Source organism: Bos indicus x Bos taurus, chromosome 27 (genome assembly GCF_003369695.1).
Source record: "Bos indicus x Bos taurus breed Angus x Brahman F1 hybrid chromosome 27, Bos_hybrid_MaternalHap_v2.0, whole genome shotgun sequence".
NCBI lineage: Eukaryota > Metazoa > Chordata > Mammalia > Artiodactyla > Bovidae > Bos > Bos indicus x Bos taurus.
This window is the reverse complement of record NC_040102.1, coordinates 1,572,708-1,595,766: the sequence shown is the minus strand read 5'-3', so window position 1 is coordinate 1,595,766 and position 23,059 is coordinate 1,572,708.

Sequence of the window (23,059 nt, the reverse complement as noted above, 5' to 3'; positions counted from 1 at the left end):
GGGGTCACAAAGAGTCAGACACAACTGAGCAACTTAGCATGCACGTGCAGGATAAATATATATATATATCTGGGTTCAATTTCTATTGATTGGGATAAATTACTAATCAACTCATTCAAAACCTACACTGAGCACCATCCATGGGTCATACATCAGGAATCCTATAATGGATAGACATATGAGCTTTGCCTTCTTGGGGTTCAGCCATGAGACTTCAGGGCCAAAAAGAGAGAAAGACTTCTCAGTTATCTTGTGGACACGGGAGGGACGTGTGAACAAAGACAGGAGTCAGGGTCCTGCCCCAGCCCTGCTCTGACCAACACCACCTCAACCCAGCACCACAGCTGCTCAAACCGCTGATGAGCAGATGCAAACAGCTTTGCTAGAGGAAGCAGAAGAGATGTTAGTTACCGAAGAATGCTCTGGGCACCGAGCATATTATTACACGTGATGTTAGTTCCTCGTCCCCGGAGTAAGGATGTAGCAATGGGAGAGGGCTGGGCTGGAGGCACGTCTCTGTGATGTGCAGGCCCCCCACGTTACTTGAGTCTCAGGCCTTCTGCCACCCAGCTCCACGGCCACCAAGTTCACAATCGTAAGAATACCCTACAACTCCTGCCGCAGCCCCAAGGGCATAGCATGGTTTTAAGGTCTGCCTGTAAATAAAGATTCTTTTTACAAAGATGAGGGCAAACATCTCATTCATCCTTTCATCCTCATTGCCTGCTAATAAGTTTTTAAAAAAGAAAACACAGTCCTTTGCAGACGCACATTGGTCGCCCCATCCCAGTTCCACTGACCGTCCCCTTCCCAGGCATCCACCCTTGCCCGCGGCTCTGTCTCGTGAGCTGCATCTGCTCAGCGCCGTTTCTAATGCAGGGACATCCTGCTTGTTTTAATCTCCCTTCCTCCCAGCTCTTCCCTCGCACCGTCTGGGTAAATAACTTCAGCTCGGAGAGGATGATACACATGGATCAAAAATAACAAAGGAAGCGATCTCCTACCACCTGCAAGGCAGCTGTCAACCCCCAAGACACCGCCTGAGCTACAGGCACCCAGGACTCGTCCCTCCTGAACATGCAGGGACATGGAGGGGAAAAGGGAAGGAACTTGGTGTCTGGACTTTTAATGATGACATTTAAAATGCAGTGCACCCCTGGGAGAGGGGGGTGATGAGCAGAAAGGCGACCTGGAGTGTCCCGGGGGGCCAGGGCTACTTGGGGGGCTAGGCAGGGGTGCCACGCTCCAGGAGGAGAACCTCCGCCCAGCGCTGACTGCAGCGCTGCACCCTGTGTCATCAGCTCTTAAGAGAACTCGGGAGGCTGCTTCCCTAACCGCCCGTCACCGCGACGTGGAGAACGACATTCGGATATGAAAGTGACCCTGGGTCTTCTCCCGGAGCGTCCCCAAACCTTGAGTCAGGTGGCGCCTCCCTCCTGTCTCCAGGGCAGCCGACACCCGAGCCTGACCGTGGCCCCCACCGTCCACAGGGAAGAGCCCTGAACTATGGCCTCCCGGGCCCCGGGGCCTGCTCCCCGCTCACCCACCTCCCACCCCTCGCCCGCAGCCTCCCTGCCTTTGAATCTTTTGCTCAGTCTTAAAGAATGTGTCAATCAGAATCCAAAAGGGTAAGAGAAGGTGTCAGGAAGCCAAAGGGGAGATAAAGATGGGAGGGGTGCGGGGGGAGCTGAGTCCTTGGGCTCGCAGACCCCTGGAAAGAGCAAGGCCGCGAGGAGCAGAGCCGCTCAGACCACCCTGCGTGGACACAGGACCTCAGAGGGCCGACCGACGGCAGGACAGTCCAGCAGCGTTTGGGCACGCTACTGCTTCCAAGCGTGAGGCTTCGCCGCGGACCTAAATCCTCCTGCAGCTTGAAATGAGATAAAGGGACGTGCAAAGTTACCCGGTGCTCATACAGATGAGACAACAAAAGGCCAAGAGCAAAAATACAAAATTTTTATTTTGTGTTCAAATTTCAAAAGGAAAAATATACTAAAATATTATGGAATCCTGGGCCTAGGGAGAGACAGGAAAATCCCCACCGCCAGGCAAAATGGGGAGTTAGTTATCTGACACAGAGGAACTGAGATGTGACCGGTTTTATACGATACATTTGCCGCGGAAGGAGGGAGACTTTCTGGCAGGAAGAATGAAAATAAGTGGATTTCTGTTTATCCCAACACTCAGTGCCAGCCCTCGTGGTTGCATCTCTCTGACAGGTTGGAACCCAGCTTGCGTGTGTCCCTGCGATGGCAGTTCCTCCAGAGGGCACTCCGAGTGGGGGTCCTCCCAGCATCTGGAGTCTTCCTCCTGCCTGTGATCTGGATGCTCATTCACACACATTGGAAGGAGGAAGGGACGAAAGGCAGAAATAGATGGTGGGGTGGGGGGAGGGAGGGCTTCTGAGCACTGGGGATTTCATCTTCTCAAGTCATCTCTGCTCATTTTAGCACAGACAGTTCAGAGCCACCCGAGTGGGCTCCTCTGTAAGCACAGGTCTGCGGGGAAATGAGAAGTCAACTCCTGCATGCCTCTGTGCAGATGCCCAGAAACGGCCTCCTCCTCCGAAGCATCACGTTGATTGATTCCTAGTGAACCAGGAGTGGAAAGAAAGGCGCTGATGAAGATACTTGTTAGTTCATTATGGGGAGACTCTCAGTTATCAGAGGATTGAAAGTGGACAGTTTTCCTGGTCTCAGGGAGACCCCAGGAGAAAACAGAATGCGTTTGCACACGACTAAAGAAGCATTCGGAGAAGGCAATGGCACCCCACTCCAGTACTCTTGCCTGGAAAACCCCATGGGCAGAGGAGCCTGGTAGGCTGCAGTCCATAGGGTTGCTAAGAGTGGGACACGACTGAGCGACTTCACTTTCACTTTTCACTTTCATGCATTGGAGAAGGAAATGGCAACCCACTCCAGTGTTCTTGCCTGGAGAATCCCAGGGACGGGGGAGCCTGGTGGGCTGCCGTCTATGGGGTCGCACAGAGTCAGACACGACTGAAGCGACTTAGCAGCAGCAGCAGCAAAGAAGCATTGAAAGCATAGATCGAGTATGAGATGCGTTTCCAACCTATTTGGTAACGTTTACTAAAAAAGGGCTCCCATTCTCCTCACCTCCTAGGAGCCACATGGAGACAGAGAGCCTGGTGGATGAGGATCGTCTGTGCCTGTGACCTCAGAGATGGCATGTGCCCAAGAAAACCCTGAACAGCTTTGATGCAGGACCATTAAAGAGCCTGGGAATCTGTAGTGCGTTCTCAGTGCCAGAGGCAAGCAGCCCAGTGACCTTGAACTGCTACTTCCTCAGGGGTAAGGCTCCCCCGACCCCAGCAAAGGTGCCTGTGAGATTCCCAGTGTCCCTGGATGTGCGCCCACCACCCCCGACCCAGAAGGAGGCCTTCCATCCTCTTCCCCTCAGCCACACCACCCAGAAGAAGCACCCATGGCCATCCTTCCCGTGGACATGTCTCCAGTTCATCAGCGTGGACGTGACAGGCCAGCCAGGCCTCCTGGAGCAGAGACGGCACCATCACCAGCCAATCCCTAATCAGGGGGTCAGAGCAGAAAAAGGAAGAAAAGGGGGATGGAGGAAATAGCAGGTGTCAGCCAAACCACGACCCCCAGCAACTTAAACAGCCGTGAGTTTATAAGCGATATGAAGAAACCAGATAGAAGAGCACGTATGTGGGCATTTAGGGGGAGAGTGACGGGGCTGCCCAGGCTGACGTGGTGGCTTCTTTTGATCACAAGCTGCCACATGGAGAAAAATCCCCTCACAGCCTCTGACAGACCCAGCCCGAGCCCCCCTGTTTGTGCACACCCACAGGACAGTCCACCAGGAGGGACCCTCGCGTGCACCATGGACTCGGGCGATGACGCCTGCAGGCCCGCCCACTGTCACACAGGCACTAATGCATCTGATGTGGATGCTGATGGAGGTAAGGCTGTGCAAGGCGGGGACGGGGTGTGTGGGAATTTTTGTACCTTCCTTTCGGTCTTGCCATGACCCTAAATAAAAACATCAAGCCCCCTTTTGGCATGAGCACAGCCAAGAAGGCCAGATAAGCAAGGTTGTGCCACAGACCACAGGGAATGCTAATAATCTCAGTGCTATGGCCTGGCGATCTGTGTCCCCCGAGAACTTATGCTGAATTCTAACATCAAGGGCGATGGGGTTAAGGTGGGAGGGTGGGGCTTTGGGAGGGGATGAGGGCATGAGGGTGGAGACCCCATGAGTGGGATCAGTGCCTTTATGAGAAGAGACCCCAGAAGCTCCCTTGCCCCCTCTGCCACATGAGGCCACAGTGACAGCAGCCATCAGTAAACGGGAACTGAGAGACCGACGCAGTTCATAAGCCGCCGCGTGTGGTTCTGAGAGAGCAGCCCCAGCTGATGGAAGCGCTCAGCCCAGGCGTCGTTGATTCAGCAAGTCTCCCAGTGCCCTCCAGGGAGGGAAAGATGAGCCGAGGCCTGTCCTGTTCTCAGCACCGGCCACAGCCAGAGAGGAGAGGAGCCACACAGCTGGTCCCCAGGACGGTCCGGGCACCACCTTCTGCGAATGTCAACAACAGGAGAGTCAAGGGACCAGGGGACCAGTAACACCATCAAACCTTGTTGAATCCAACCCTGTGGCTTTATTAAAACACACACACACAAAAAACAAAACCCAGATTTGGGAGGCATGGAAGTCCACTCTGCCACATAGCCCCTAGAGGCGGGACAGGTGACCCCCTCTCCGCCTTGAAAGCCAGTGGGTTTCCCCGGACTTTGTGAGTCAGTTTATAACCCATTTTGTTTTCAAAGCAGAGCACATAAAAGTGCAGATCAAGAGCACCGCCTGGTATCTGATATGAGGGCGAGAAAGCTGCTGAAAGAAGCTCTGCCTCGGAAATGTCATCATCCTTTTGATGTTTATTCTCTCTGTACATTTTTTTTAATCCTTTGAATAGGCTCTAATGAGAAATGCACAGTTTTTAACTTCTGACTTTTTAAAACTCCGTTTGAAAAGACTAACTGAAAAAGATCAAGTCCTTTTAAGTGACATGTCTGTGTCTGCGTGATTTTGCTCTGTCTTAATTACAACATGCAAGGGTGTCAGAACTTAAAAAAAAAAACCTGCAGATTAATGCTTTCTGTTGCTTAAAGTTTTTATCTATGAAACACACTGAGGATGTCTTCATTCCCATAATTGATCAATGTGCTCATTAATCTCTCATGGAATAAAAGTGTCGGAATCGATTTGCATAGAAAACTTCTGAAACGCAGCCCGAGCTGCCTGAATGACGTGCAGCTCAGCAGAGGGTCAGCACAGCGCTTCCGGGTCGTGAACTGTCTACTCACAGACCACTCCAGGGAAGTCTCGTTTCCATAATTGACCGATTTACTGATTTTTACCTCAAATTACCTAAGTGCCTTCTTGTTGATTGGTGAAGTTTAGAAAACCTGGGCTGCAAGAGTGATTTCAAAATCAACAAAGTGCTTGATATGTGTGGAAACCTTACCTGGAGTCACTGAGAGGAGAAAAGAAAGGACATTTGCAGAGCCTCCTTCTTCACTGCCCTTAATCCGGGAGGAGTTAGCCAGAGCCCCATCCTGTGTGAGTCCTGCCCCTGAAGGGCAAGCTCTGCAGGACTGGGCCCCATCTTATTCCATAGGTCAGAGACATTCCAGATGCACAGAGATCTCACCCGAAATCCTTAGCTCCATCAGGCGAAGAGGCTGGAATTCACACACATGGCAAGTTAGATAGAACCTCAGCGTGCAGAGACGTGTCAACACCCGTTTACTTCATTCTCAAAATGGCATAATATTGGCTTAAAAAAATCACCCCCTCTTTACACATTGCTAAAATTGGAGAAAGTGACCCATTTTAAATGTACTCACTAGGAGATCTCTTTCACATTGGAGAGTCCAGTGTGCTCACGTCCAGTGGAATTTTAAAGATAGTCCATTGTTCTTATCTGATATTTTTATTTCAAATGTCTAAACAGCTTTCTGCCTCTCTAGAATCTAAAGTCTAACTCATGATGACCGAGGAATCAGAGATCCTCACAGATTCAGGACACCAGCCAAGAATACAATCTGCATCTTTAAAAAAAAGTAAGCAGCAGCATCACCAAGCCAGTGTCCAGGGCCCGGGCCCTCAGCTGGGACCACGAAGCCAGGAGGCCATGGCCTGGCCGCTCCCGGAGCAGTCCTGCAGCTGCGCGCCGCAGGAAGAGGCCTCTCAGCTGCCAGCCCTCAGAGTCTCTGACACAGAGACCCTGGGAGTTTCCCTGAGGAGAGCTGCTCAGATACCCTGTCAAGGAGCCTATCATCGACGGATTGACAGCCTCTTCTGTCTGTCGCGGTGGGGGAGTAGATATTTTCACCACTCGATTTTGTCCCCTTAATATTGAGCTTAAGCTAAGCAGGAGAGATGTTATTGATGAAAAGCTCTGTAGTGTATCAGCTCATGTATGTCAACTCCATGGATAACGTATGACCCAGGGGCTAATAAAAAGAGAGAAATTTTCATGTTTTTATAGACTATCAAACTCTAAACTGTCAGCTCTTCCCAATATAAATCTATTTTAATTTCAGTTGCTTCTGAAACACTTAGCTTCCCAACTGCTGTATGACAGTGTCAATAAAAAGTGGGGTGGAAGAGGGCATGTCGATGAAACACAGAGCAGATGATGCAGGAGCGTGAGTGGCTGTGGGGTCACTGGCGCAGAGTAGGAAGTGCTCAGGGCACTGTCTCTTCTGCTGACGACTTGTTGCTGCATGTCACTGCCACAGCTCTAGTCTCTGTAGTAAGTTGTGCATTAGGTCTTTAAGATGCTTACAAGCCATCCTGGAAAACAGATTAATTACATGTCCTGGTTAATTACATATCAGTACAGGTTAGGAACCACAGGTTTAGTCTGGGCTGCAACGTGGTCTCTCTGTTCCCAGATCATGGTCTTCTCTGCTCTCTCCTTGCTCGATGCAGGATAGATCTGCTCCCTGTAGGGAGAGTCAGCCCGGAGCCGAGCAAATCCCAGGGACGCCATCTCAGCGACCAGAAATCTCAAAAGGAAAGTTATTGGTGGCAGTTCTGTGCTCTGAGGGCTTCCCAGGAGGTGCTAGTGTTTAGGAAACCGCCTGCCAATGCAGGGGAAACCGGAAACCCGTGTTCGATCCCTGGGTCGGAAGATCCCCTGGAGGAGGAAATGGCAACCCGCTCCACTATTCCTGCCTGGAGAATCCCGTGGACAGAGAAGCCTGGTGGGCTATAGTCCACGGGGTCGCAGAGTCAGGCACGACTGAGCGACTGAACAATGGCAGCAAGGGTGTTCTCAAAGTCGGCAGAACCTCTGTGTCTGTGCTTCGGGGACTGTGAACAAGAGGGGAGCGTGAGTCTGACTCTGCACAGTTGAGAAGCTGGGCACGTGGAGGCTGGGGTTCCCTGGTGACAAACACAGAGCTCCCCTAACCCCGTGCAGGTCAGGCAGGCAGAAAGGAACCCTCCACAGACACGGCTGAGCGCAGCCCGCGGGGGTGTTTTATTTGCCCAGGCTGTGCCAGGTCTCAAGTGGAAAGTTAAACAATGTCCTCGGGTTTTATTAGGCCTCAAAGGCAGACTTGGAAAGCATCATTCCATATCACTAAGCAAATAACCTGTTAGCTCGTACTTCCTTACTGACTCCAAGGGGCAGTTTGACAGAACCAGCTAAGGCAGCTGACTTCATCACCACCTGAAGGTCCTCCTGCCCCTCAGAGCCATGTCAAAGCCTTTCTCTGGGGCTAGAATTCATAATTAGCCATCGTTACCTCTCAGATTGTTTCAGTTTAAATCTAGGAAGAGATTAATCTGTTCACAGTGATATTGCAGATCTAACATAATGAGAAGAGGGGCTCTGGAAGATGCTGAGAGGAAAAGGCTTACACTGGGCATGTCACGGTTTAGTGCAGAGTCTGGCCAGCCTTCATCCCCTCAAAATATCCTCACGGGAGTGAAATAAGATGCTCCTGCGTGTGCAGGCGGGCAATGCAAGGTGCAGGATTATCTTCCTGCCTCCACGGGGAAATGTGATGGTGTCATGGTCCCATTTTGTGAAGGATAAAGGCAGCCTGATTGACAAAGCTATTTCCACGTTTCCAAGAAGCCAGAAATCCCAGAGCTGGACCGCCGCCCCATGCCTCAGAACTGTCGTGCGGAATTGGCCACGGGGCTCACCTCCGAAACAGACATAACTGCTCTGAAATTGAGGTCACGCCTGCTGAAATTGCCAGTGGACGTTCATCCCGCAAGAAGTGTCATTAACGCAGTGAGGAGTCAGGGAGCCTGGGACCGGGCGGACACTCAGACAGGCGCACAACCCGATGGAGGAGAAGCTCACGTCTCTGACCGTCTACACATCCCTCCTCATGGGAGAAAATATAAGCCTCATTGTCAGGAAAAACCTATGTTCTGTTTGTAAATTTTATTTTTGAAAACAATATTGAATAGTGTTGAATTATTGATGTTGGCATTTTCCTTAGGTTTCCTTAGTCGTGTTTACACTACTGCTTTCCTGGTTTATGATGTCTGTGCTGAGCCATTCCCAGCCACGTGGAAACAATGCATTTCACACCAGTAAGTAACCCCAAGGTCACCACAAACCCCCTTCCCGGCTCCACGAACCATCTTAGGGGAAGTGGCTCCAGTGGGTCTGGCCTTGGAGCCTCCAAACAAGCATTACCTGGAACCAGAAGACCCCAGAGGCCTGTGGAAGCTGGGGAAGGCCCAGAGTCACAACAGGGAAGAAAAGGGGGAGCACCCCAGCCCACCATCTGTGCATGGCCATGATTCAGCGGTGCTTTTATTAACTGTGAAGTGAAGACCAGGCCTAATATATTCTGGAGCTAAAATAATACAAAGACACGCAGCCTGGCAGGTGATAACAAACCAGCGTGAGCCAGAAAATGGGCTGTAACGGTTTTCCAAGCTCTCAGCACAGATCTGAGAGCTGGAGTCAAGTGCAAGGAGCTTTCATTTATCCACTGGCAGGTGCTGAGGACTTCAGGGCCTGGGATGCCACTGGGCCGGGTTGGACTGGGCTCTGTACTAGGTTTTCCAAAGAGCCACCCTCACGTGGGGGACTGGGAAACCTCTGAAACCTTGTCATGGTCTTGGCTGTCACACATCTCTCCTGGGTTCCCCTTTCTCCAGGCCATGCAGTGCCTTTTGGAAACCTTCACTGATAAGGTTTAAAGCCCCAGAAAGGCTCCATACAGAGAAGACAGAACCTATCTCTCAACTTTAGCTGATGTCACATTATTTAACCAGGTAAGAGTTTAGTAAGCATCCCATCAGCCTCACTTCTGGGAGCGCCGTGCTCCAGCAGCCCAGCCCTGGTCTGTGGGCATCACCAGCCTCACTTCTGGGAGCGCCGTGCTCCAGCAACCCAGCCCTCGTCTGTGGGCATCAGAGGGGCTTGACCTTTAATCCTGCTGTCCTCATGGCACGCACCCTAGGCCCCGCCACCCAGGGCCTAGTGTCCCCCTGGACCCTTGGGGCTGGCTCTGTGACGTCTGACTTACAGGATAAACCCCTATCTGCCTGCTAAGGAAAGCATTTACACATTACAGACAAACCCCATCCTTGCCCCATGAACACCAGTGGATTTAGGGGTTAGATGTGGAGAGAAAAGGCAAGCAAAACGCTCATGAAAGTAAACAGCACGTGTAACATAAACCTATCAGTATGAAATTGCCTTCCTACCCATGTGGGTGACAGAAATTTAGGGGGAAAAAGACAGGGCTGCTTAAAGAAACAGTGTTAAAAGGAAAATATATTTACCATACAATGTATATAGTACTTTGTTACACATACAAGATTTTGTTAAACGTTTAGAAAGGAACAAAATCCATCTACATGCATATATTTCCAAAAACACTGTGTATCCCTGGTTTAATGTCATCAGGATTAGTTATGATTCATCACCTAGTCCATCCTTCAGGAATTATTTAGCCTATTTTTCAGAGCACAAACAAGCAAACAAAGCAGAGAAAACATAGATAATTACTAAGTTTAAAACAGAGTGCTATTTAAGGCTTCCCTGGTGGATCAGAGGTTAAAGCGTCTGCTTGCAATGCAGGAGACCTGGGTTCGATCCCTGGGTCAGGAAGATCCCCTGGAGAAGGAAATGGCAACCCACTCCAGGAGTCTTGCCTGGAGAATCCCATGAATGGAGGAGCCTGGTGGGCTACAGTCCACGGGGTCGCAAAGAGTCGGACACAACTGAGCAATCGAGTTAACTGAGAAGCACTTCTATGCACAGTTATTAATAGCTGCCCGCACTGCACAGTTGCTGCTCCCTCAGCATTTGCCCATATGTTTACCATCCCCTCTTATTTATTCCCTTCTGTCATGAATATGCATCAGCTTCTCCTCCATCACACTTGGCCTGCTTAAGAGTAGCCACTCCTCTGAGATTTATGCTCACTGTCTGAGCCTGGAGCTGCGAGAGTCTTTGGGAAACACCACTCTGCAAGATTCATAGGGGGGCAGGTTACAGCCACACAAATCATATCAGTGATCTGTGGGCCTTAATTCCAGCCACATCTGAGCAGTGTTACGTCTGTTATCTATAGAAACAACCATGAATTACCTCTCAAAACCGTTTTTTCACGTTTCAACAATACCACTTCTCTTCATATTTATAGGCTATTTTGGCAATGAGATATTAAAGTCGTGTGCTGGGCACATAGGTTGATTGGTGGTTTTATTGTGTGCTTTTTAAAATTGAATTAAACTTACATTAAACCTTTTAAGATGAAAGCTGTTTTCCCTTCTGTTACCTTTCCCCAAACATCAAAGGACTCGGCACCCACAAAACTGCTTTGGTATTTCTTGAACCTTGCTCAAATTTCCCGGTTGTCTTTGGATGCTGCTGAGCTCAGAGATGAGTTTTTGCCAAATTTAATTACTATGCAGGTTCTCACCACCACAGGCATTTCTATGCATTTCTGTTTAATCTTAGTATTTCCTTCTTATTTTCTCTCTACCTAACTGTCCGTAACTTTGTGTTATTTGTAAGGACACTCTTTTGTAAATTATCTCTAAACAGTTCTGAAGTGAGGAATGGATAGATTGACCAGATGGATGGATGGACAGATCAGAGGTGATAGATATCTACATAGTTGATAGATAGGTACATACATAAATAGATGATAGAATAATTCAAGATGTTATTAGTCCTCTACACCTGTGTAGAAGAACACGAATCAGATTTTTGGCACTGATGACCTGGTTTGACCACAAGAGAAAACTGGAATAAAGAGGAGCAAGGATTTATTTTCCTTTTACCACTTTCCAGTATTTTTTCTTTACCATGAGCACTTGTTACTTTCAAGAGTTTAAAATTCAGAGCATTAGAAACATGTATACTCTATAAAGTAAATGTCGCACAAATAAAATATTGGAAATATAAATGAGTCCATAAATATAAAGCAAATATAGGGTTGACATGTAATGTATCTTTAAATTCTACATAAAAAGTGCACGAAGGGGAAGCAGGGTGCATTCCCATCTGTAAAGCACAGGGGAGGCCTGTTTCCCACAGCCTCTCCAACTTGTTGAAAACCTAATTTCTCATCTATTCTAAGGTGCCTAAAAGACACCTGTATTACATAAACACTGTATATTTGAAAGGTAGTAACAAATAGATTATCCAAGACTGAAGACAGAGCAAAGAGAGGCCTACGCTGATATTTAACTCACTCTTCACAAGAGTTTAAAGATACGTATTTTCCAGTAAATTTATTAGCAGAATATTAACAGCATGATCATTAACTGTTTTTATTAAGTGATTTTATTTTTGTTTGCTTAGTAGGTAAGATTTATGGTAAATTAGAGTCCATGAGATTTTTGATTAAATGTATTAAGTATTTAGAAATAGACATGTTTATGTATACGGTGGATACGTTTATTTTTAAATAATAAAAAATAATAAAATCTAGAGAAAATTTTTGATCCACACAAAACAAAACATTGAGGCTGAAAATGGTACAGACACACAAAATATATATACACATACACACACACACGTATACAGTATCATAAACACACAATTCTCACTTATTTTCTCCTGATTTCTCCTCTTTCCCCTACTTTGACACAAGATTCAAGGATAAAATTTAATTTTAAATATTATTTTAATTTTAATAGTATTAATAGTACTAAATATTATTGTAAAGAAAATGTTTTACACCAGCTAAACAATCTGTCAACACAGTACTTTAAGAAACAGGAATTACAGTGGGTTGCAAAGGCCAACACTGGAAAAACAGACATTTGACTTTTCAAGGATGAATTTCCTAAAGCTGTGAATTTCCTAAAGCATGTCAGCTGCGTCCTGACATGCTGGCGAAGCCGGCCCTGGACGGGGTATTTAAAGCCTGTCGAGTTCATAAAAGCCACCCAAGAGCACACTCGTGGGGCAGGGGCGCTGACAGCCGTGTTCCGTCAGGACGAGCAGGACTCCCGGTGTGTGTGGATCGTCCGAGCCGTGTTGCGTAAGTTCCTGCTAAAATTGTCAGCCAACACCTTCACCCTCTCCATCGCTGGCAGAAAGTTGGCACGAATTGTCCCACAGACAGCAGTCTCTTCATTATCCTTCACAGCCCAGGATGGTGGATGCTCTATAAATAAAGTTTCTCCCCTCCTCATTCTGAAGTAGGCAATGACAGCATGGGTGAAAACGGCTAACATTTTCAAACAGACAAAACTCACACTCCCTCTCAAAACCACGGGTGTCTGCACCATCCTTTCCCGTGTCTGACTTGGAAAACTGGATTAAGAAAATGTCAGCTCACTGCTAAGTTCTTAGAAATGCGAATAGCAGAACTCAGGGAGAGGAAGTGAAATTCCATATGAGTTAAGTCTGAAGTTGACGAAGTTTGAAACAAACTTCGAACCAAAGACGGAGGGGAGAAGCCATCGATTTCGACATCACACGGGCCCGTGTCCGCTCTGTCAACAGGGCAAGCTGGCTGCAGTCTCATAACAACCCTGCGAAGAGTTGCTGCCTCAATTTCACAAACGGAGGGAGGAAGCCAGAGAGAACCAGAGGTGCTTTACTTCAATACCTGCACCTTGACGAGGCGACGGTGGGGGACGGCTTCGGTCATTTTCATTATCAGCACGTATTGTGATGAAAACAAACCAGGGAAGTGATTGCTCCTGAACTCTCAACACCTGGCACTTGAAACACTTAACAGCGGACGAGAGCAGAAAACCGGGAAGGCGCTCCCTCCACCAGCCAACAAGACAGAGACAGGATGAAGGCTGACCTCCGTGCTTCAGAAGGCTCTAGAAGTGGTCAACTCCCACGGGAGAGAAACAGCTGCTCACACCAGTCAGGGCAACTGAGGTACCCACCTCTTACAGCCCCACTGCAGGGCCGTCTCCAGCCATCCCGCCAAAGGTGTGATCCAGGAGACGCTCCAGGACTCATCAGCGATGGAGCCATGAGCCCTCCAGTCTGGGGAGAAGCCAGGAGGACTTGCTGCTCGGGGAGCCACCGCACGGGGCACTGGCATATTTGTGCAGGAGGTGTGTGCACTGGCATGTTTGTGCAGGGGGCGTGGTGCTAACTCTGACAACAAGTGGCCCGGTTCCGGCTTTCATTATGCCTAGGAAAAGTCAAACCCTCACCATGTGGAAGCAACTCGCCCCCCTTCAGAAATTTAAGACCACTTCCCATAGTTGGATGCAGGTTGCGTAAAAGTTTATTAACTCTCTTCCACTTGTGTCGTTCTTCCTAGAGCTATGTTACACTTCTAGTTTTATTTAAGACCACTTCCTTTGCCTGTCAACTTCTTATTTTTCAAGAGGAAACTGCAAGTGCAAGTGAAGTCGCTCAAGTCGTGTCCGACTCTTTGCAACCCCATGGACTGTAACCTCCCAGGCTCCTCCATCCATGGAACTTTCCAGGCAAGAACACTGGAGTGGGTTGCCATTTCCTTCTCTAGGGGATCTTCCCAACCCAAGGATCAAACCCAGGTCTCCCGCATTGCAGGCTGATGCTTTACCATCTGAGCCACAGAGAATCCTGTGGAAGAAGAAACTGCACAGGGTCCAAAAACCATATAAATTCCACCTCTCTAAATGTTTATGAACTTAAAATGATATTACATTGCTTTATGTTAAAAAGTAAATAAATACAGTAAGAGCATTTCCTGAATATTCAGCCCATGCCAGAATTTCTCCTTTTCCACTGATTCTTCCCGCCTCTCGGGCGTTCCATCCACCCGTACCTAACAAACCCCTCATCACTTAGGGAAAAACCAGCATCTTAGAAAGAAGATCATAAGCACGAGAGAAATGATGTGAAGGGATCCACTGCTAGCTGATGAGGCTAATTGTTCCTGGTGTCGCTTCACGGTGTTGCAGTTACACACAGTCTGAAGGCAGTCTTCCAGGTGAAGGGGGAGGGGGGTGAAGATGCTAAAAGTCCCTTAAAGTCAGGAACAGAGAACTTGAAGACGCCAAATTTATGCAGCAGAGCTACACAGTCCATGTCTGAGAGGAGAGGTCAGAGGTCAGGGGACAGGGAGCCTGTCGGCGCCGGGTGGAGGCTGCAGGCTGGTCCCGCGAGGAAGCCTCAGAAACCCCTCGGGTCAGCATGGAATTTCTCCCAGCTGCCGCCATGCCCACAAGAGCTGGTTTACAGTCAGGAACCCACGGCCAGGGGACGGGTCACTGACCCTCGTCTAGCTAAGAAGTGGGATCCAGGCCAGAGCTGATCGTGTGTGCATGCTTGCATGCTAAATCACTTCAGTCATGTCTGACTCTGTGACCCATGGACTGTACCCACCAGGCTCCACTTTCCACGGGATTCTCCAGGCAAGAATACTGAAATGGGTTACCATTTCCTCCTCCAAAGGATCTTCCCGACGCAGCTAGGGGTCGAACCCTCGTCCCCTGTGGCTCCTACACCGCAGGCAGATTCCTTACCGCTGAGCCACTGGGGAAGCCCAGAGCCGATCATACCTGCACTCATTCCCGAAGAAGGGTTGCTTTCTGTAGGTTCCACCTCCTTGATTTCTTTATTGTCTTGTGTTGTGTACATGACTGTATCTTTTTAGTCAAGAGGGAACTTTGGCTGCAGGTAAGGTTCGTGACATTGTACAGGAGACAGGGATCAAGACCATCCCCATGGAAAAGAAAGGCAAAAAAGCAAAATGGCTGTCTGGGGAGGCCTTACAAATAGCTGTGAAAAGAAGAGAAGCAAAAAGCAAAGGAGAAAAGGAAAGATATAAGCATCTGAATGCAGAGTTCCAAAGAATAGCAAGAAGAGATAAGAAAGCCTTCCTCAGCGATCAATGCAAAGAAATAGAGGAAAACAACAGAATGGGAAGGGCTAGAGATCTCTTCAAGAAAATCAGAGATACCAAGGGGACATTTCATGCAAAGATGGGCTCGATAAAGGACAGAAATGGTATGGACCTAACAGAAGCAGAAGATATTAAGAAGAGGTGGCAAGAATACACAGAAGAACTATACAAAAAAGATCTTCATGACCCAGGTAATCATGATGGTGTGATCACTGACCTAGAGCCAGACATCCTGGAATGTGAAGTCAAGTGGGCCTTAGAAAGCATCACTACGAACAAAGCTAGTGGAGGTGGTGGAATTCCAGTTGAGCTCTTTCAAATCCTGAAAGATGATGCTGTGAAAGTGCTGCACTCCATATGCCAGCAAATTTGGAAAACTCAGCAGTGGCCACAGGACTGGAAAAGTTCAGTTTTTATTCCAATCCCAAAGAAAGGCAATGCCAAAGAATGCTCAAACTACCACACAATTGCAGTCATCTCACAGGCTAGTAAAGTAATGCTCAAAATTCTCCAAGCCAGGCTTCAGCAATACGTGAACCGTGAACTTCCTGATGTTCAAGCTGGTTTTAGAAAAGGCAGAGGAACCAGAGATCAAATTGCCAACATCCGCTGGATCATGGAAAAAGCCAGAGAGTTCCAGAAAAACATCTATTTCTGCTTTATTGACTATGCCAAAGCCTTTGACTGTGTGGATCACAATAAACTGTGGGAAATTCTGAAAGAGATGGGAATACCAGACCACCTGACCTGCATCTTGAGAAATCTGTATGCAGGTCAGGAAGCAATAGTTAGAACTGGGCATGGAACAACAGACTGGTTCCAAATAGGAAAAGGAGTTCGTCAAGGCTGTATATTATCACCCTGCTTATTTAACTTATATGCAAAGTACATCATGAGAAATGCTGGACTGGAAGAAACACAAGCTGGAATCAAGATTGCCGGGAGAAATATCAATAACCTCAGATATGCAGATGACACCACCCTTATGGAAGAAAGTGAAGAGGAACTCAAAAGCCTCTTGATGAAAGTGAAAGTGGAGAGTGAAAAAGTTGGCTGAAAGCTCAACATTCAGAAAACTAAGATCATGGCATCTGGTCTCATCACTTCATGGGAAATAGATGGGGAACCAGTGGAAACAGTGTCAGACTTTATTTTGGGGGGCTCCAAAATCACTGCAGATGGTGACTGCAGCCATGAAATTAAAAGACGCTTACTCCTTGGAAGGAAAGTTACGACCAATCTAGATAACATATTCAAAAGCAGAGACATTACTTTGCCAACAAAGGTCCATCTAGTCAAGGCTATAGTTTTTTCCTGTGGTCATGTAGGGATGTGAGAGTTGGACTGTGAAGAAGGCTGAGTGTCGAACAATTGATGCTTTTGAACTGTGGTGTTGGAGAAGACTCTTGAGAGTCCCTTGGACTGCAAGGAGATCCAACCAGTCCATTCTGAAGGAGATCAGCCCTGGGATTTCTTTGGAAGGAATGATGCTAAAGCTGAAACTCCAGTACTTTGGCCACCTCGTGTGAAGAGTTGACTCATTGGAAAAGACTCTGATGCTGGGAGGCATTGGGGGCAGGAGGAGAAGGGGACGACAGAGGGATGAGATGGCTGGATGGCATCACTGACTCAATGGACATGAGTCTGAGTGAACTCCGGGAGTTGGTGATGGACAGGGAGGCCTGGTGTGCTGCGATTTTTGGGGTCGCAAAGAGTCGGACACGACTGAGCGACTGAACTGAACTGAACTGAAACACAGACGGAGTTGACGGTGCTGGAGAATCAGGCTCAGGGGACCAGGGACCCACGTGTCCCTCCCAGACCAGCGAGGACCTGCCGGGCTGCAGCTTGTGCACATGGAGACCTGTCTAGGGAGTGCATGTCGGTGTGAGTGTCTGTAGCAGAAACAGGTTGGGCAGAGCAGCTGCACAGCGGAGCAGTCTGCCTCCTAAGCCTCCGGAGAAAACGCTGAAGAAAACTTAAAGACGCTTTCCAGGGACTTGTGAGTTTGCATTGAGGGCAGGAATGAAGTGCTCAATAGAGATAATCTGCTTGAATCATCCCCAGATCATCCCCCCCTCCAACACTGGTCTGTGGAAAAATCATCTTCCCGGAAACCAGTCTAAAGGACAGATTCTATCTAATGAAAGTCAGGCTGGGGATCTTCAGGCAACAAGGAGTCAGCTAAAGGTTTTTGGACAGAAGCTTTCTTCTTTTTTGTATGATTGCATTTCTTTAATTAAGAATAGTTGATTTAAAATATTATAGAAATTATGCCTGTATAGTGTAGTGATTCACAACTTTTAAAGGTTATACTCCATTGTGTGTGTGTGTGTGTGTGTGTGTGTGTGTGTGTGTGTGTTAAGTCACTCTTTGCAGCCCCATGGACTGTAGCCCACCAGGCTCCTCTGTCCACGGGATTCTCCAGGCAAGAACACTGGAGTGCGTTGCCATTTCCTTCTCCACTGATCTTCTCCAACCCAGGGATTGAACCCAAGTCTCTTGCAATGGCAGGCAGATTCTTTACCACTGAGCCACCTGGGAAGCCCATACTCCATCTATAGTTATTACAAAACATTGAGTATATTCTGAGTTGTACAGTGTATCCCTGTAGCTTATTTTATGCCTAACAGACTCCACCTTCTAACCCCCTCCCCCTGGCCCTCTCCCCACTGATGACCGCTGGGCTGTTCTCTACATCTGTGAGTTTCCTACTTAGTTGTGTATTTTAAGTTCCACGTATAAGTGATATCATACAGTATCTGTCTTTCTCTGACTTATTTCACATAGTGTAATACACTCCAAGTTCATCCATGTTGTTGCAACTGGCAAAATTTCATTCTTTTTATGGCCGAGTAGTAAAACAGAAGCTTTCTCTTTGTCAGCACTTTGCTTTCAGAGGGTGAATTAGGCCGCAGGTGGTAGCCAGGTAAGGGGAGTGGGAGGATACAGACCCAGGGAGGAAGCCAGGGAGAATCTTGGTCAGAGGGATTAAGAGCCTGAACCAAAATAAGGGCACAAAAGGATGTGAAAAGGGAGTGTGGTGTGGGTGTTCAGCCACTAAGTCATGTCTAACTCTGTGATCACACGGACTGTAGCCCACCAGGCTCCTCTGTCCATGGGATTCTCCAGGATACAATACTGGAGTGGGTTGCTGTTTCCTTCTCCAAGGGATCTTCCCAGCCCAGGGATCGAACCCACATCTCTTATGTCTCCTGCATTACCAGGCAGATTCTTTACCACTGAGCTACCTGGGATTACATATATGAGATATTCAGGTTGCTCCATGATATCTGCCCCTCCTGTGTCCAGCTCTTTTGTGACCCCATGGACTGTAGCCCACTAGGCTCCTCTGTCCCTGGGATTTCCCAGGCAAAATACTGGAGTGGGTTGTCATTTTCTCTTCCAGGGGATCTTCCCGACCCAGGGATGGAACGTGTGTCTCCTGCAATACAGGCAGATTCTGTACCACCGAGTCACCTGGGAGGTCCCTTGCTTGCCCCTTACAGAATGATATTATTCTTCCTTCTGGAATCCATCACAGCTTCAGGGAAGAGAAGAGCCTTTCAAGGATGGTATTCATCAACAGAGGAGTAACCAAGATGGAGACTGAGTAACAAATGAAATCATTTAGGTAAAGTGTATGATGTTTGATAAATTAAGGCATCATCTCCCTACAGAAACCACCACCCAGCTGTACGTTGTGTCCCGTACAGAAAGCTCACAGCAGACAGCAGTACAAGACATCATATTTGTGCCCAGAACATAATCTAAGATGACTGCACAGCCACAAATGCCGCATCCCACATGAGAATCTGCGTGGGTGGGGGCGCACATCCCCTGCCTCATCCTTTAAGGCTTGGACTTAATTAAAACACGTCTTTGCATGCCAGCTTTATACAAATACTCCCTGAGGCTGCCCATTTAGAAACATGACAGACAAGGATAATGTAAAAAAAATTCTTCCTGCAAATACGCAGACGTGCTCTTACAGCAGTTTCTCAATGGACTGTGAGGCCCCGGTGGCAGGAGCCGAGGAGCTGGGAGAGATGGAGCTGGGCGTGTGGGAGACGGAGCTGGGCGCGTGGGCTGGCCGGGCTCCCAGGCCTCACAGGGCAGCCGGCTGGTACACCGAACACAGGAACTTCCTGCCGAGGAGGTGAACTCGTACTGGAAAAAGCGCAAAGCTCCCCGCTTTCTTGCTCGGTGCACATGTGTGGTGAACAGGAAGCACAGGCAGTGACCACTGAGCGGCAGGGCCCCGGGTCCTAGGGGGGCAGCGAGGAGTGTGCGAGACCCGGGGGGGCAGGCGGGACGGGTCATTTCTGTGCGAGGCTGAGTGGTGACAGCGGCATAGCCAGGGAAACGGTTGGGTGTCATTTTTTTTCCTTCTGTTCATCTTTAGAAGGGAAAGTGTGGACTGATGTACCTGTGCGTTTTCTTACACTGCACGGAAGAGCTGAGCATCTAAAAAAGCCACCAGACGGCAGCCTTGACTGGAGTCCCGACGGGGCAGGGCAGTCTGCGCACTCCAGGCCACCCAGTGCAGCGAGCATGGCCCTCCTGGAGCGCGCCCGTGGGGACCGGCCATCCTGCAGTGCCCGCCCTTGGGGACCAGCCCTCTGGACACCGTGCCCCTTCCTCACCCAGCACCACGGTTCACCCCTGGCCCCTGGCCCCTCTCACCCTGCTGCCCCCAGGGTCCTGACCCTCCAGCAGTTAGTAAACGCCTGCTGACCCTCCGGGCGCTGCGGGCGAGGCCGGGGCCCCTGCTCCCCTGATTCTCGCTCTTTGGGCTTCTGGCCGCCATCCGTCCCCTGGCACTGACCTCTTTCTTTAAACACTCTTGATGGTTCAGTTAGGACCTGAGGAGACAGCCTGAAGCATGGACCCCCCGGGGCAGGGTCGAAAAGTTTCCAAGGAGAAAACTTTGGACTGAAAACCCCAAGAGCCTATCAGAACATGTCACGAAGGAGACAGAAGCTGAGGTCACCACGGCGGGGCCTGAGGCTAACAGGGAGCTGGCCACTCAGGGCATTCCTAAGGCACACAGATGGCGCTCGGCTGGAGAACTGGGGGTCCCCCTCTATAGTGAGGGCACTGGGCACACGCGGATGGAGGCTTGTCGGGGTCCCTCTATAGTGAGGGCATGGGGCACACACGGGTGGAGGCTTGTCGGGGTCCCCCATACAGTGAGGTCACTGGGCACACACAGGTGGAGGCTTGTCAGGGTCCTCCATACTGTGAGGGCATGGGGCACACACGGTGGAGGCTTGTCAGGGTCCCCCATACTGTGAGGGCACTGGGCTTATGCGGATGAAGGCTTGTTGGGGTCCCCTCTACAGTGAGGGCACTGGGCACATGCGGGTGGAGGCTTGTCGGGGTCCCCTCTACAGTGAGGACCCTGGGCACACACAGGTGGAGGCTTGTCGGGGTCCTCCATACTGTGAGGGCACGGGGCACACACGGTGGAGGCTTGTCAGGGTCCCCCATACTGTGAGGGCACTGGGCTTATGCGGATGAAGGCTTGTTGGGGTCCCCTCTACAGTGAGAGCACTGGGCACATGCGGATGGAGGCTTGTCGGGGTCCTTGTAGAGTGAGGGCACGGCACACACGGATGGAGGCTTGTTGGGATCCCCTCTACAGTGAGGGCACTGGGCACACACGGATGGAGGCTTTTGCAGGGCTCCTGGGTAGCTGGTTCTGAGAGAGCTGGGACTAACCCCCGTGCCCCCGCAACTCTGTTCCCCACCCCATGCTTTTCTAGGGCAATGCATTAAAAGCAGTGAAAGAAGCGAGGTCTGGTTACTGGAGAAGCCGTCATCTTGAATGAAACAAAAGCCGATCGATCGCAAGTGTGACAGGTGGCGAGGCTGAGTCGAGGCTGAGTGATACACAGGACACAGGAGAGCGGCTGCGATGTGTGCTTGGCGTCCCGGAGCAGCCCCGAGTGGGGTGCTGCATCTTCCCGTCATTTTTAACACAGCCCTTAAATGTGCCTTGTTTGTATGCCCCCTTTGTTTAAAAATACCATCATAAGTCTGTGATAAAATGCCAGTATAGTCCTATGCTTAAATGATGTTTAAATGCATTTTCAACTACTTTAAGCCAAAAAAAGAGATGATTATATGTACACTTTTGTTCCATTTCTTTATTTAACTGTACATCCAAGGGGGCAACTACAATAAAAAGCAGATGCCCCCTCCAATGAACCCTATAAAACACTATAAAACAGAAGATGATGAGGGCTGCTCACGCCAACCAGCAGCTTCCTCTCCCAAACATCCATTGTAAGAAAGTCCTTTAAAAAATCAAGAGGTAGAACAACCGCTGAGAAATGCTCAAGGACAGACAAGGGCAGCTGGGTGCACACGGCTCCCCGAAGACCCCGAAGCTCCTCCGGGTCCTCCAGTCCCACTCCCGCCCCACAGCCCTGCAGCGCCGGCGGCTTTAATGGGAAAAGTTCCAAAGCTGTAATTTACTGCTTTGAAAGATGAGGGAGCCTGCTGCGTTTGACATACTTCTTTGAAACACGGAATATTTAAAATCCATACCCCAAACTTAATGCATAGATAGATGACATCTTTTTATGGCTTCGCTGGTGTAAGAAGAGCCTCGTAACCTCTCACACGGTATGTTTTATTCCTTGTAATGTGTATCACGTGAAGATTAAGAGGCTATATTATCGCCTTCAAAATGACCTGCTATTTCCTGGAAACAGTAATTTTCTGGACCTGTCCTTGCCTCTGGGGCGAGCATAACGCCCTCAATAATCTTCCATTCATTAAGCAACATGTCTGCATCAGAAAGACGGGTCTGGTCTGGCCACGCTGATGGGCATGCTGTGGTTCAGTACCTTCTCTCCGAGTGCCATCTACAGGTGGTGAGCCCCAGCACAGGCGCTGGCTGGCAGGGCTTTCTCTGCTTTCTCGTTAACCTATTGTGGAGAGTGTACCCTCAAGGCTGAGAGTGAACATGTCTAAGAACTAGGTTATCTCATCCCTTCACGCTGAGCTGGAACTGCGGAAACCTTCCCAGTGGAGAGCAAGGCACAGGGGTGGGGCTGAACCGAATCAGGGGCAGGTTTGCACTGAGGCCAGAGAAGCCCATGGAAGCTGCAAAACCCAGCACCGCTGAGAAGCTGGCCCTGGAGAAGAACAGGAGAGCCTGCTGGGCTGACCTCTGTGGCCGCCTGCCTTCCGTAAAAACGGAGAAGCGGTCCAGCTCCCCTTCTTGGTCACGACTCAGTCACGGCCCTAACGCGGCTCTTACGCCTGCTGGAAACCGTGTTTGCAGAACCCAGCCCTGTGAGGCACCAGCCCAGGACCGCAGACACAGGAAACGACTCTCGTTGACGCAGAAGCAAAGCCCTCGCTCCCCAGTTACAGATGCTCTCCCCATCGACAGACACACAAACCTACCTTTATGTACTTAAACGATTGTTTGAATCAGTTTTTTAAAAGACGCTTTCATAAATACCCCCTGCTAATGAGACGCCTTCAGACGAGTCACAAACGTGTGTCTGCTCATCTGTTTTGCGCCATCATTACCGTGAGTGAACTTTTATGAAATTTAATTTCTCAATGTATTTATGGCTTTTAATTTTCTATGTCATTAACGTTCACATGTGGATTCTCACTGCTCTCCTAGGTGAAAAACCTTTCATGGGAAAAAAAACACATGTTTTCCTGACAGCAGCACATCTGTCTCC